A 13971-nucleotide genomic window follows, 5' to 3' on the forward strand; every position below is an offset into this window, starting at 1 on the left:
ATCAAAAAGTTAATCTAAATATTCATATTTGTTTCCTCATCTTTTTAGTTCAAAAAAAAAGTGTACTTATTTAAGACACCCCAAACAATTAATACGTAATTTTTTCTTGTCTCAGTAGAATTTTTATATTTTTATTAAAAAATCACTTTTGGACAATTTGGGAATACAGTAAAAAGTTAATTTTTTTGATTTTTTGATTTTTTTTTTTACACAAAAAGGCCACAAAAATCTCACTTTGATCCAACTTCTCAAAACACCAATTTGTCATTATACTTTTTAAAATCTCACTTTGATCCATCAAAAGTAAAAAAATAAAATTGAAATTACTGAAACTGAAAAATAATCAACTTGAATAATTTACCAATGCATTTCTTAAGATTTTACTTAAAATACTAATTGTCTCTTATAATTTGAAAAATTATAAATATTTTATTATTTAAATTTTCTTATTTAATAAAATTAATTAAAAAATAAAATTTATAACTTTTCAATTATTTAAATTATTAATTGAAATAAATTTATGATATTATTAAAAATTATTAATTAATTTAATAATTTATTAATAAAAATTATCATTTATTATAAAATTAAAAATTTTAAAAATAATTTATATTTTAAGTAAATTTCATGATATATTTATTTTTTATCCAATTAATTTTTTTTTAAAATTTTCTTTTTAATATTTCTGTCTAGAAGTTCAGTGGAATCTTTGCTGCTGAGAAGCTTCGTCTTCAAGGAAGTTGAGCAATCAATCCCAGAGAGAGAAAGAGGGGAGAGAGAGCGAGAGAGAGGTGGGCCAAAGCCATCCATGGATTTGGAATTGTTTATGCAACTTCACATTAATCTACACGTATAATAATAATATATAGCAATCTTCTCGTGTAGTATATAATAGTCTTATGTGTCTTATCAAGACGAGCAACTCCTTTTACGTATAATCATTTGCTACATAGGGACTTGTCATTGCTTTGGTTGGTTATTCGTTTGTTCCCTTCGATTTCAATACCCATTGACGATTCTATTCGATCCCCAGAATTTTGAATCATCGAATTTCTCTTTGAATCTTCACAAATTTTTTTTGTGATTTTTAGAGAGAGAGAGAGAGAGAGAGGGAGAAGACGAGGTGGTTTGATTAGTTTGAGGTGGTATATCCATATATATCATCGAGAAAAGCAAACCCTTTTGAGGATAATCATTGCTATAGAGACTTCTCTCAGCTTTGGTTGTTTTCATTGAGAGTGTCTTCTATATGGGCAAGTGTTTTCTCGTGAAATTTTCATTTTTAGAGAGAGAAAGAGGGTAGGAGTTGGTTTGATTCATTTGTGTTGATGCTTTAGAGTGATTTCTGTGTGTGTGCGTGTGCGCGCGTGTGTGTGTGTGTGAGAGAGAGAGAGAGAGAGAGAGAGAGGGTTATCTCAGCTGTGAATCTAAAGTTTACCTTGTTGAAATTTTCAGAGAATTTTTGGGGATATTTGTTGTTAAGATTATAATCTTGTTTAGATGGTGGGGTAGAGTTTATCTCAGCTGTGAATTTGAAGTTTTATATATTGAAATTTTCAGAGAAGTTCGGGGTTTTGATGTTTGAGTGAAAAATACAGAAAAAGAGGTTTTACAGAGAGAATTGGATTGATATAGGGAGGGTTTCAATGATTTTCCATGGCTGTGGTGAGTCCTATGCTTGATGTGATGCCACAACAGACCAATCCAACAAGAAACCCTCAAATTGAAATCCCTAGAATGATGGCAACTAGGCATGAAATCGTTGAGGAAGTTGCCGTACAAGATAAGATGTACGTAGCGGTGGGAAAGGAATTGAAAGAGAACAAATCAACTGTGTTATGGGCATTGCATAACTCAGGAGGAAGGAAGATATGCCTCCTTCATGTTCATGAACCGGGGCAGTGGATACCCTTAAGTAATTTCTTGCTGCACACTCTCCATTTATATGTTGCTTGTTGAATTTCTATAGAATTGCTATTTTGTGTTATACTGATATTGTGCAAAGATTATATTGGTTGACCCGGTTTTGTTGAATCGAATCTATTATCCCAACTTGATATAATTTTGCCTCTTGGTTACTTTGTGTATAAAAATCAAATTAACATATAGTACAATCTAAAGTCATGCTTATGTTTTGATCTTGTTCCTACATTGACATGCGTATGCATTAAAATTGTTTGTAAGTTTATCAAATATTAACGCAAACTATTATGTAAAGCATATTTTATGCGAGATCATTCTTTTCCGACTTTACATACACATGAAAATGCCTTAACAAGAATAAATATGCATTTCTTCGCTTGCTTTCAATCCAACGTCATATGAGAAATCATATCTGTTCTCAAAACCTTATTCTAGTAGAGTTTGTTAGTTTGAAAATTTAGCAATGCTTGTACACCGTGGAAGCTTCTATATTCATATATAAATATATTAGTTTTTCTATTTGATGAGAAAAAAAGAAAAAATATCTTTATTGGTGACGCATAACTCAGGATCCTTTAGTTTTTTTGAGAATAATATAATCGTTTAAAGCCACTACTCAGCTCCAATCCTATTTTCCACAGTGCTGTGAGGGTTGGATTGGTTGACAGTGGAATTTATTTTTGTTCTTTGATTAATGAAAGTGAATATTTATCTTTGAAAGCATTTTCCTTTTTGGGCAAATTACATATACACCCCTCGAGGTTTGGCTAAATTACAGATACCCCCTGAGGTTTCAGAAATTACATCCCGCCACCTGAGGTTTGTATTTTCATAACAATTTGCCCCCTGAGGTTTATATTTTATAACAAATTACCCCCTAATTTCTTATGCAAATATAGCATTCAGGGGGGAATTCGTAATTTCTCAAACCTCAGGGGGCATCTGTAATTTAGCCAAACCTCGAGGGGTGTATATGTAATTTGCCCTTTCTTTTTTCTTGGCCTATGTTAGTTACTGGGTTGTCTAAACTTCTGTGATTGGCTGATGCAAGTTGGTTTGTTTTCACTAATTAAAATGAGTACAATTAGTTGGAGTCGCTTTTATGTGGTTTTTGTCCCCTTAATCTTAATACATTTTTATTATACCCGTTTCATAAACAAGCGGGGAGAGTTGTATTCATTTTAGTTGTTTCTTGTTTTCTTCTAGTATAAATTTCCTTTGCCCCCTCTCCCCCCTCCCCATTTGCTCTGTCCCCCTTCCAGCACTTCATTTATATTGCTTCTGATGTGCAGTTCCCAGTGATTCTTGACATGGGTTTTATTGGATGAAGTATAAACATGGTTTTTATTGGTTACTTAAACATGCATGTTTATGTATTCTATTTTCGATTTCTTTCGGTTTTAGTGGGTTCAAAATTTCCAGTAAGCCAACTGGAGGAACATCAAGTCAAGGCATACCGAGAAACTGAGAAGCAAGATATGAACAAGCTTCTACGTGAATACAGCATGATTTGTGAGCGAGCAGGGGTATTATCTCTGCTTCTAGTTCTTTCACTGCATGTAAATTTTATTGTTAGTATTTATGATTATATTGATCTCATGAAGCAGCAGAATGAGTTGATGTTAGTTTTACCAAAAACCATATGAGAAAATTCTATAAAATGTTTTTGCAGTATATAGCATGAGAGCCCATTACAATGGTTTAGGTTTATGTTTGCAAATAGCTCCATGCTACTAGTTTGATACTAAAAGTTAGGACTTCCTTTGTATCAATGAATCAGTGCACACGATTAACTTTCTTATCTATTTGGCATTCTTCTTATATAGGTTTCTACAGATGTAGTACACACTACAAAGGACTCGATCGATAAGGGGATAGTGGAACTGATATCTCAACATAGTATCAAGATGCTTGTTATGGGAGCAGCTGCAGATAAACATTATTCAAGGTAACGACCTCATAAAAACCTCTTACATTGACTTGTTCATCATCGTCTTCTTAACGAACAATTTTGTGTACATCTCTCCTGCTTTGTGTTGTAATTGGCAACAAAGCATTTATACGATGCCCTGAAGACTGGCTCTGGATAATTCTTCCCAAATTTCAATCTTTTGTTCTTGTGACGTAGATAAATTGTCCTCACTCCTTGCCTGACAAGCTATCCTTTTAGAAGTCCTCACAGTGCAAAGAAAACAATTAAGTGGAAGAGAAATGATCTCTTCCAAATTTATTGGTCCAGATTGAGTAAATTTATTTCATTTGTGTTCAAATACGTAGTTCTTATTATTCCTTTTTCACTCTCTTCTCGTAACAACAGACTCGGACACCTGCTTCTTTGCCTGTGATCAAAATGAATCACAAACTCGTTCAGCTAGAGATCAACCATCAAGTATCTTGTGCCTTTTTATGCGCTGTGGAAACTTGAGAAGAAATTTTTAATAACACTTCTTTCATATCTTGCTAGATGGAAACTTGCATGGCACTTGTATGCTAAGATTGCTTACCCTAATGCCTTAACATTGCAGGAAGATGATGCAGACAAAGTCTAAGAAAGCTACCTATGTGCACCTACAAGCACCTCTGTTTTGCCGCATTTTGTTTGTTTGTAAAGGACACCTTGTTCACACAAGGTATGCTTGACAATTTTGTTCTTACTACTGAACAAATCACAGTCCCAACTACTTGAGGTTGGCTGCATCCTGCATGATGTTTCTTCTATTCAGGCCCTTGTAGGCCACACTTTTATTTATTTATTACAACTTCTTGTTATTAACTATTGTTGTTTTAACGAGGATCTATTTTATTGGAAAATATTTGATATGTAAAAATATCTATGTCATTAACGGGGAAGCTTTTAAGCCTGCTTAACATTTTACCAATCACCTACTTACGGTCACGACATGCTCAATCAATTATAGCAGAGAACACTTTTAGAGTTCTGACTGTTACTATTCTTCCCTTTTCACTATTTTCATAATTCTTGAACCATCTTTTGGTTCTAACAATTGAGATTGCTAATGCATGTGCCATATCTATATAGGGAGGGTAGATTAGAAAGAATTAGGACGGAGGTTGCATCTCCGACACTGCAAGCAAATCCAAACAATGAAACTGGGCAACCAAGTTCCTTGAGATCACGATCTGTTACAGAAGGGCTCACCAGTTCAGGTCCAGATTATCGCAGAGCAAGGTCTGACATTCATGGGATGAGAATTTCAACTTTTTTCCTCAGATAGCTCTGAAGGGTTAACTCCTCACAGAAGTTCAAATACATTAGGGAGTTTCAACGATTGGGAGGAAATTTCAAGGAGTTGTCCTCCTCTGAATTCACTCACGTCATCTTGTTCCTCTCCTGTTGTTATGGCTAATGATTCAGATTTGACCTCACCTGCGAGAGCTGACCCTGGATCAGAGTCACATGCAATGCTTCCCAAGGAGGATCATCATCGGCATTCATCCCCTCCCAGTGTACTGGTATGAATTAAACTATTATGTTGAAGCATGCATATATGTCTGCCTTCTTTGTACACTACACTACGTATTATAAGCATCATTTAACTTGTATCTCGAGTATTAGTAATATGAGTTGATTTAGTGACACAAAGGCTTTGAAATTTTTATGAGTTCCTGCATGGTTCACGATTTTAGCAGGAGGGAGTTATGGATTGTGAACTTTATGATCAGCTTGAACAAGCTATGGTAGAGGCAGCTACTTCCAGGCAGGAGGCCTTTGAAGAGTCAAAGAGGCGTAGGAAAGCTGAAAAAGATGCCATTGATGCTATCCGCAGAGTAAACTTTTTGTCACTATCCACTTGTTTATTTATTTTTATTTTCCCGGTGATGATTTGGTATCAGATGTAGAATAATATACAATGAAGATTTGTTGTTTTCTTACTTATCATGGATCTACTGGGTAGGAGAAATTACGTGGAAGAAATATACCTCTTTCATATTAGAATGGTCAACATATTACTCAATTTTTACGCGCAACTCTCATATGGGTTGACCATCTTTTGGAATGGGGAGAAAAAAGATCCAAGTCCATGATGTATGGAGCTCTTTTGTGATAGAAGGGGAAACTATTCTTTTTGTGGTCTTCCATCCAAAAGATGGGGTATTTATTTGACAGTTTGGATTGATGATTTGTTGAATCCTATGTTATACAGACTCGAGTACGGGTGTCAAACGCGGGTGCGTATCTAGAGGTCAGACCCAATCAACCTCAAATTTTAGAGTACAAGAACTCTGCAAAAAAGGATTATATTTTTTTATGTTTTTAATCTATTTTTAAATGGTGATATATGTAGCCTACAGTGTCAAAAATGCATTTTATTTACTTTATAGCAATTATACAACTATAGATACATATAATGATAGTGTTAAATACAAATATATAATAAGAAGTGTCCAATGAAAAGTATTGTAAACATATACTACACCCTTGTCCAAGTGTCAAGTGTCTGCCATGGGTATTTAAAGAGTCCATGTAACATAGGTTGAACCAGATGAGAGGGTAGGCATCATCCTCGATCAAAAGAAGTGTTTTACAAGTGTAACTTCAAGACTGAAAATTGAGAAAACCTCAAATGATCTTGTACAAATTGCCAATTTGCAGGCTAAAGCATCAGAAAGCTTACATGCGGAGGAAATGAGAAAAAGGAAAGAATATGAAGAAGCACTAGCAAGGGGAAGGAAAGAGCTTGAAAATATGAAGTGGCATGTGGATGAAGTCATGGAAGAACTCCGTATTGCCCAGGAACATAAATCATCTCTGGAGAACCAAATTGCAAGCTCTAACCAGATGATACTAGAACTAGAACAGAAGATGTTCTCTGCAGTAGAACTGTTGCAAAAGTATAAGAAGGAACGAGATGACTTGCAGGTAGAGCGTGACGAAGCGCTTGAAGTATCTGAGCTGAGGAAAAAACAAGCAGAGGAGGCCTCAAACGCACTTACGCCTCAGTTTTTCTCTGCGTTCTCCTTCTCTGAAATTGAAGAAGCAACTTGTAATTTTGATCTGTCATTGAAGATTGGAGAAGGGGGTTATGGAAGTATTTATAAAGGTCTCCTTCGTCACACTCAAGTTGCTATAAAGATGCTGAAATCTAATAGCTTGCAAGGCCCCTCGGAATTTCAACAAGAGGTAAGATGGTTTTTATTGTCAACTTTATATTAGTTATATCATTTCTTTAACCATTCATTTACAGAGCCGGAGGGTTATAGTTATTGTGTAAGGAGGGCTTGATATTGTACGGAGTCGTCAATATTTGTTGCCCACAGAATATTATACCATTTGGTTCTGCTCTACCAGAATTGGATCGTTATGATTTCTGGTTTTGTTTAATTAGTAAATGGCTCTATTTCATATGAGTTGGATCAACATCTTAATTGAGTGAAGGGGACTTTAATTAGTAAATGGCCCTTATTGGATGTGTTGGGGGTCGGGAATTCCGCCCAAGACCTTCCAGAAATTATATCAAGCAACAAAAACACACCCACACTCAAAGAGACACCATATTTAACGTGATTCGGCCTTAATGCCTACGTTCATGGGAGAGTAACCGATTATCACTATAACAATGGAGATATTACAAAGAGATTATAATAGAGGAGAAGCTTACACCAACCTCACTCACTCACTCACTCACTCACCCGTCTCCCTCTCTCACACCGAGAGAGACGATCTCTCTGCCTCACATCTCTCTATTTTGCCTTGGTTGCTCACTCGCTCTCCCTCTTTCACCCTCTCCATTTATACGCATAATGGTAGGAGAGAGAGTCTTCCATGTGAGCTGGCTGCCAGCCCTCTTCTTCTCTTTTCGGTGGCCGTCCATTACGGCTTGTCGGTTGGCACATACTGCAGCACATGGAGAAGAGAATCACCCCTCACATGGGGTGATATCCAACAGGATGATCTGTTTCTTCACTCGAGTAAACATTAAAGGATTAAGATCACAAACTCCTCTGCAAAGCACAATTCGGGTTGAATTCACATCTAAATACTCATAACATCATTGAAATAAAAGATCGAATAAAATTACAATTGAAAGAAATTTTGTCAAACGAGATTGCCAAATATAAAAACTTAACAGGAACTTTAGTTTTGGGGGTGTCTGTCACCCCATGTTTTCTCGCTTTCAATTGGCATGAGCCATTGGATCCAAATTTTAGATTTGTTGCCTATAATTATGGTTTTACTTTCTCTCTTCAAATGGGTGATTGTGCCTTTGCTCATTCACTGTTTCACCATTTGACATGGTGCTTCCGAAAAACATACAGAAGGGCATTTCTTGTTATGGAAAGTTACTAGTTTCAGCTTGCATTTCTGTAAATTCCCTGGCAATTGCACTTTTCAGAAGAAAAAGCTAAATTATGTTGTTAATGATGTTGTGATGGATTTTATTTTGTGCAAAATTGAATTACGTTGTTTATGTTTATTCTGATGGATTTTGTTGTGTATACTAAAGCTCTAGCATATATTGGGATTCTAGTAAATTGTTTTGGATACACAAATTTGAAAACAGATTTCCCCATCTTCCACACTAACGTTTTACTCAATAAATTCTATTTCTTGTTTGCACATTGTAGTTGTATCAATTCTTGTATATGGTTTTGGATAAAGAGAAAACCATCTGAGTTTTTGGCATCTGCTGGTTTTATTTAGGTCAATATTTTGAGCAAGTTGAGGCATCCAAACCTCGTCTCTCTCATTGGAGCCTGCCCAGAATCTTGTATTCTTGTCTACGAGTACTATCCTAATGGAAGCCTTGAAGATCGACTTCTCTGCAAAAACAACACCCCTCCCCTAACCTGGCAAACTCGAATTCGTATTGCAGCGGAGCTTTGTTCTGTTCTCGTCTTCCTTCATTCTTGCAAACACCACAGCATAGTGCATGGCGATCTAAAACCTGCTAATATTCTCATAGATGCCAACCATGTCAGCAAACTCGGTGATTTCGGAATATGTCGTGTTCTTACTCGAGATGAATCCTCAAGCAGCAACACGACACTGTGTCACAGAACCAACCCAAAGGGCACTTTAGGATACATGGATCCCGAAATTCTCTCAAGTGGAGAGCTTACCCCAAAGTCTGATGTGTACTCGTTTGGAATTATATTATTGCAGTTATTGACTGGAAAATCTGCCGTGTGGATAGCTAGGGAAGTGCGATGTGCATTACATAATGGAAATTTGAAAAACTTGCTAGATTCGACAGCTGGGGACTGGCCTTTTGTGCAAGCCATACAGTTGGCTCACTTGGCAATGAGATGCTGTGAGATAGACCGTAGGAACCGGCCAGACCTTGCCTCAGAGGTGTGGAGGGTGCTTGAACCAATGAAAGCTTCATGCGGGTCCCCTCATCGTTCCGGATGAGCTTTTTGGGGCATCGACCCCGTTTGGTAGGGTTGTGGAAAAGTAATTATAGATTATAACTTAACAAATTTTAATTTATAGCTGTGAGCATAAGCTGGTAACCTGTTTGGTGCAGTCATGAGATTATTTATTTAAGCAACAGAGTAGTGTTTTGTAAATAAGCTGTAAAATAATTTTTTACTGTGTAACTGTCATTTTTGCCTTTATGAACATAAAAATTGTAATTTTGTCATTTTCTTCACTTTAAATTTTGAAAAAGTTACATCATTAATGAAAGTTAATATAATTAATACCTATATCGGTACATTACCTTAATTTTTTTATTTTTCTTATTTTTATTTTTATATTGACTTCACAAGGGAACAAGAAAATGTCATTGTAATAAAAATACAATAAATTACTATTAAGGTAATAAAAATAAGGGTGAAGCACTGATAAATCTCAAAATGTGATATTGTAAACGGTTTAGTCCCATCTTTTTTTCTTATAAATCCAAAGGTCTCATTAAAGTGGAATTTTACATAAAAGGGTCGTTACTTACATGCTTGGGTTTAATTTTTAGGAATGAAAGTGATTTTCTCAAAATGCAGCACTCCAATGTAACACTCATTCTAGAACAAATCCTACATTACGAACAAAAACTTAACATTCTAATGTAACATTCCAATAACGTAACACTTCAATGTAGCACACTAAAAAACTCATTGGTGTACTTTTTTTCAAACGTAACAATGCAACACTAAAAAAAAATTCTTTGATGTACTTTTCCCAAACGTATCGCTCCAATGTAAAATAAAAAAAAAAAAAAATTCCTTAGTGTACTTTCTCCAAACGTAACACTTCAATTAATGAAATCTCAAACGTAACACTCTAACGTAACATATTCCAATGTAACGCACAAAAATACTAAAAAAACTCCTTAATGTACTTTTTTCAAACATAACACTCACAATTTGAAATTATACATTTATTCAAAACTTACTAAGGAATATTTGTACTCCTTTTGGAATGGTTTGAAGAATCTCACATTCTTTTTTTATTTCTTTTTATTTTTATTTTTTTATTATTACATTGGAGTGTTATGTTTAGGAAAAGTACATAACGAAGTTTTTTGTCTTTTTTTTTTTTTTTTTTTTTTTTTTGTGTTACTTTGGAGCGTTCCGTTTGGGAAAAGTAAACCAAAGAGTTTTTTGTGTGTGTTACATTAAAGTGTTATACTAAGGAATTTTTTTGGAATGTTATATTGAAGTGTTACGTTTAGAAAAAGTACACTTAGGAGTTTTTTTGTGTGTTACATTAGAATATTATACTAAGGAGCTTTTGTGTGTCACATTAAAATGTTAAAGTCTTACATTTGTATGTTACATTAAAGTGTTACACTAATGAGCTTTTGTGTGTGTTAAATTAGAGTGTTACATTAAGGAATTTTTTTGTATATTACGTTGAGTGTTACAATAAGAATTTTTTGTGTGTGTTACATTAGAGTGTTACACTAAGGAGTTTTTTTAAAGTGTTATATTAGAATGTTACGTTTGGAAAAAGTACAGTAAGGAATTTTTTTTTTTGGTGTTACATTAGTGTTACGTTTGAATGTTAATTAATATCAATGTTATAATAGGGATGAACACCACAAAAAGGATAAAACACCACACCAATAACACCACAAATGGAGTAACATCATCCACCTACAAATCACTCCACTAAATCCTCCAAAAAAAAAAAAAAAAAAAAGAAACGTAAAAACCTACCTTTACCCACGCACACCCAACATTCGGAAAAAATCTAAACAAAATCACACTCAAATCAAGGAAATAACATACCCAAAATAAAAAGGACTAATTGGTTTGAAAGAAAACTTCTAAAGACTAAATGGAATAACTTTTCTCTAAATGGGATTTATGAGAAATTTTTTCTAAAAATAAAACTTCCTATATATTAGATAACTTCTAATTTCGTCTGCAAATTGACATTAAAATATTATGTCTCCTCACTTCTATTTCGTTGTCATCACCTTCAACTTGATTGTCATGGCGTGCTTGTTGAGACCTTGATCCTTCATCTTCATTAGGCACATAATCCGTGAATTTATCATATGAGTCAAATGCAATATCACATAACTAACTTCGTCGAATGAAATTATGAATTACCATTGTTGCACAAACAAGTTTGACTTGGGTCGGCTAATTATAGTTTGGTGGGATATCCTTTATCATTAGCCATCTCGCTTTCCAAACCCCAAACGTTCTTTCTATTACACTTCTACGTGATGAATGTGCTTGGTTGAATTTTTCTTATGCATTTTGGGGGGGTTGACCATGTTCAAATTCAGCTAGGTATATCTCTCTCCTTTGTAAGGTGCAAGATATCCTTTCATGTTTGGATACCTAGCATCCACCAAGTAAAACTCATCTATTACAAAATTCCAAAATGAAATTAAAGTAAGCAATTATAAATGTAAAAATAAATATGAAGATATGAGTGCAGTGCATCTACTGTAGCAATCAAATATAAAACAGTTACCTCCTTGTGATTTTAAAAAATTATAACTAGGATTCCTAATTGTATCTAAGAAGATCCGACTATCGTGTGCACTTCCTTTCCATCCTAGCAAGCAAAATGTGAAACATATATCAAAGTCACATGCGGTCCATATGTTTTGAGTCGCATATCGCTTTCTACCTATTAAACGAGGTTGCTTATCTGGAGATATATATGCTTTGATGTGTGTTCCGTCAATTGCTCCTATACAATCCTATTACAAAATTTAGAATAAAAATATATTTATTCATTATTTGAAATATCCTATCAACATTAATTATATGTAACACCCAAGTTCCACTTGTAATTAATTATTTAACTTGAAATGAGGATAGTATCTGTGGTTGTTTCTAATATATGGATGCACATCATTTCTCGGTTGAAGCCTTACCCAATCAATAGACATCATTGTAACAGCTTTTAACACCTTCTTGAAGTGTTTTGAAGTTGTCTCTTCGAAATGTTGAAATCTTTTTTGGACATTTTTGTTTCAAATGTCACCGCCAACAATATACAAAAATATTGCAACCTGCTTCTGAACCGAAACTTTTCATCTAGTTTCAAGGCCATAGTTTTTCTGTAACAAATCACATAATTGATAAAATACCTCTCTTTTCGTTCGAAAATTTTCAAATATTCTTGTCTGATTCTCTTCTTGTAATTCTACCATCCACTTCCACCCTATTAGAGAAGATGTCCTACATGGTTCTTTTATCAAATAATTTGTCGCATATGTCACTGCAACTATTGTCGCCGTAGTTAAAAGCATATTATTATTTTGTTGGGTTTGTGATGTGCTGCCTTCATCTTCAACATCTTCATCATCATGATCATCATTCCATCCATCGTTATCACTGTTATTTATCTTCAAAATACCTACTCATTTAAAGGGTTCTTATTTACTAGTATAATAATGAAATGAACACACAATAATATTTATTAAAAACACAACTAATTATTGAAAACACAATAAAATTTGTTTACCAAAATACCTGGGGGCCAAAACTATTGAAACACAACTATTGTCTCAACAAAAGACCTGCTTGAAGAGAGATAAAACAGCGAAATTGAAGGATACTTGAGGCCAACACATCTACATATATATATATATATATATATATATACTTAAAGCCACCTACCATTCATTTTCAAGATTCAAATAAATGCCACCTACCATTCAAATGAGAGCCACCTAATAACAATTGCATATGAGAATAGTAACAATGAAATCTTACTAATAAAAATGAATGCCACCTACTAACTACTCAACCATTCACTTACCATTCAACTAACAATGACACCCACCTAATAAAAATTGCAACATCCAGCACAACCATTCAAATAAATGCCACCTACTACTCAACCATTCAACTAACAAAGTCTAACATAATAAAAGTCCAACATACTCATACATAATATTAATAAAAGTCCAAATAATTAGTCTAACATAATAAAAGTCCAACATACTCATACATAATATTAATAAGTGTCCAAATAATGGGTCCAACATAACAGTCCACCATTAATAATAAAAGTCCTAATAAAAATCTTAAACATGAAATAATAATAAAATGCAGTATGAATAATAAGACTGCCATACATCCAGAAATAATTAGCCGCGATAATCTGTGCTAGTTTTCTCCATCTCAATCTCCAACTTCAGAAACCTCAGCCGAACTTCATCCGTAGGAAGTGTCATAAAGCACGCATGACGCTTGTCTCTTAAGAACAATCTGGCAGTCCATACATACAGCTCATCATTCGGGGACACAGCAAGGATGCTTTCCAACTTCGCCAAACATTCTGCAATTGATAGATATCTTGATGAGGTTTGTGTTGAAGTTGCTGAAGATGACTCAACCACATTGCCTATACGATCAAGTGTCTTGTTAAGTAGAACTGCAGTAGAAACTTTCTTCTTTGCCTTGCCCTTGTTTGATGAACCATCAGTGTTTGATGGACGTTTTTTGTTTAAATCAGAAGGATGAACCACCTCCAAATCAGCATCATCATGATATTCGGCAACATGTGGGGTATGAAATTCCTCCGGAGTCTCATCAGTGTGAGGCATAACCCCTGAGCTAGGGGTGTATGCCTATTCTCCTGTAAAAGCTACATTTATTACAAAAATTCCA

The 13971-nt window shown here is 34.5% G+C and overlaps 1 pseudogene across 1 annotated transcript; it reads left to right on the forward strand.

Annotated features, from left to right (window-relative positions):
* The first annotated feature begins 916 nt into the window (after positions 1 to 916).
* LOC145820632 (U-box domain-containing protein 33-like) lies at positions 917 to 9530 on the forward strand (annotated as a pseudogene). The gene is made up of 8 exons (XR_014362530.1): positions 917 to 1915; positions 3328 to 3449; positions 3750 to 3871; positions 4449 to 4553; positions 4964 to 5397; positions 5572 to 5712; positions 6539 to 7066; positions 8588 to 9530. The product of XR_014362530.1 is annotated as a U-box domain-containing protein 33-like (transcript).
* Positions 9531 to 13971: the final 4441 nt, after the last annotated feature.

The sequence above is a fragment of the Camellia sinensis genome, chromosome 2 (genome assembly GCF_055761805.1).
Source record: "Camellia sinensis isolate YWXY chromosome 2, ASM5576180v1, whole genome shotgun sequence".
Lineage (NCBI taxonomy): Eukaryota > Viridiplantae > Streptophyta > Magnoliopsida > Ericales > Theaceae > Camellia > Camellia sinensis.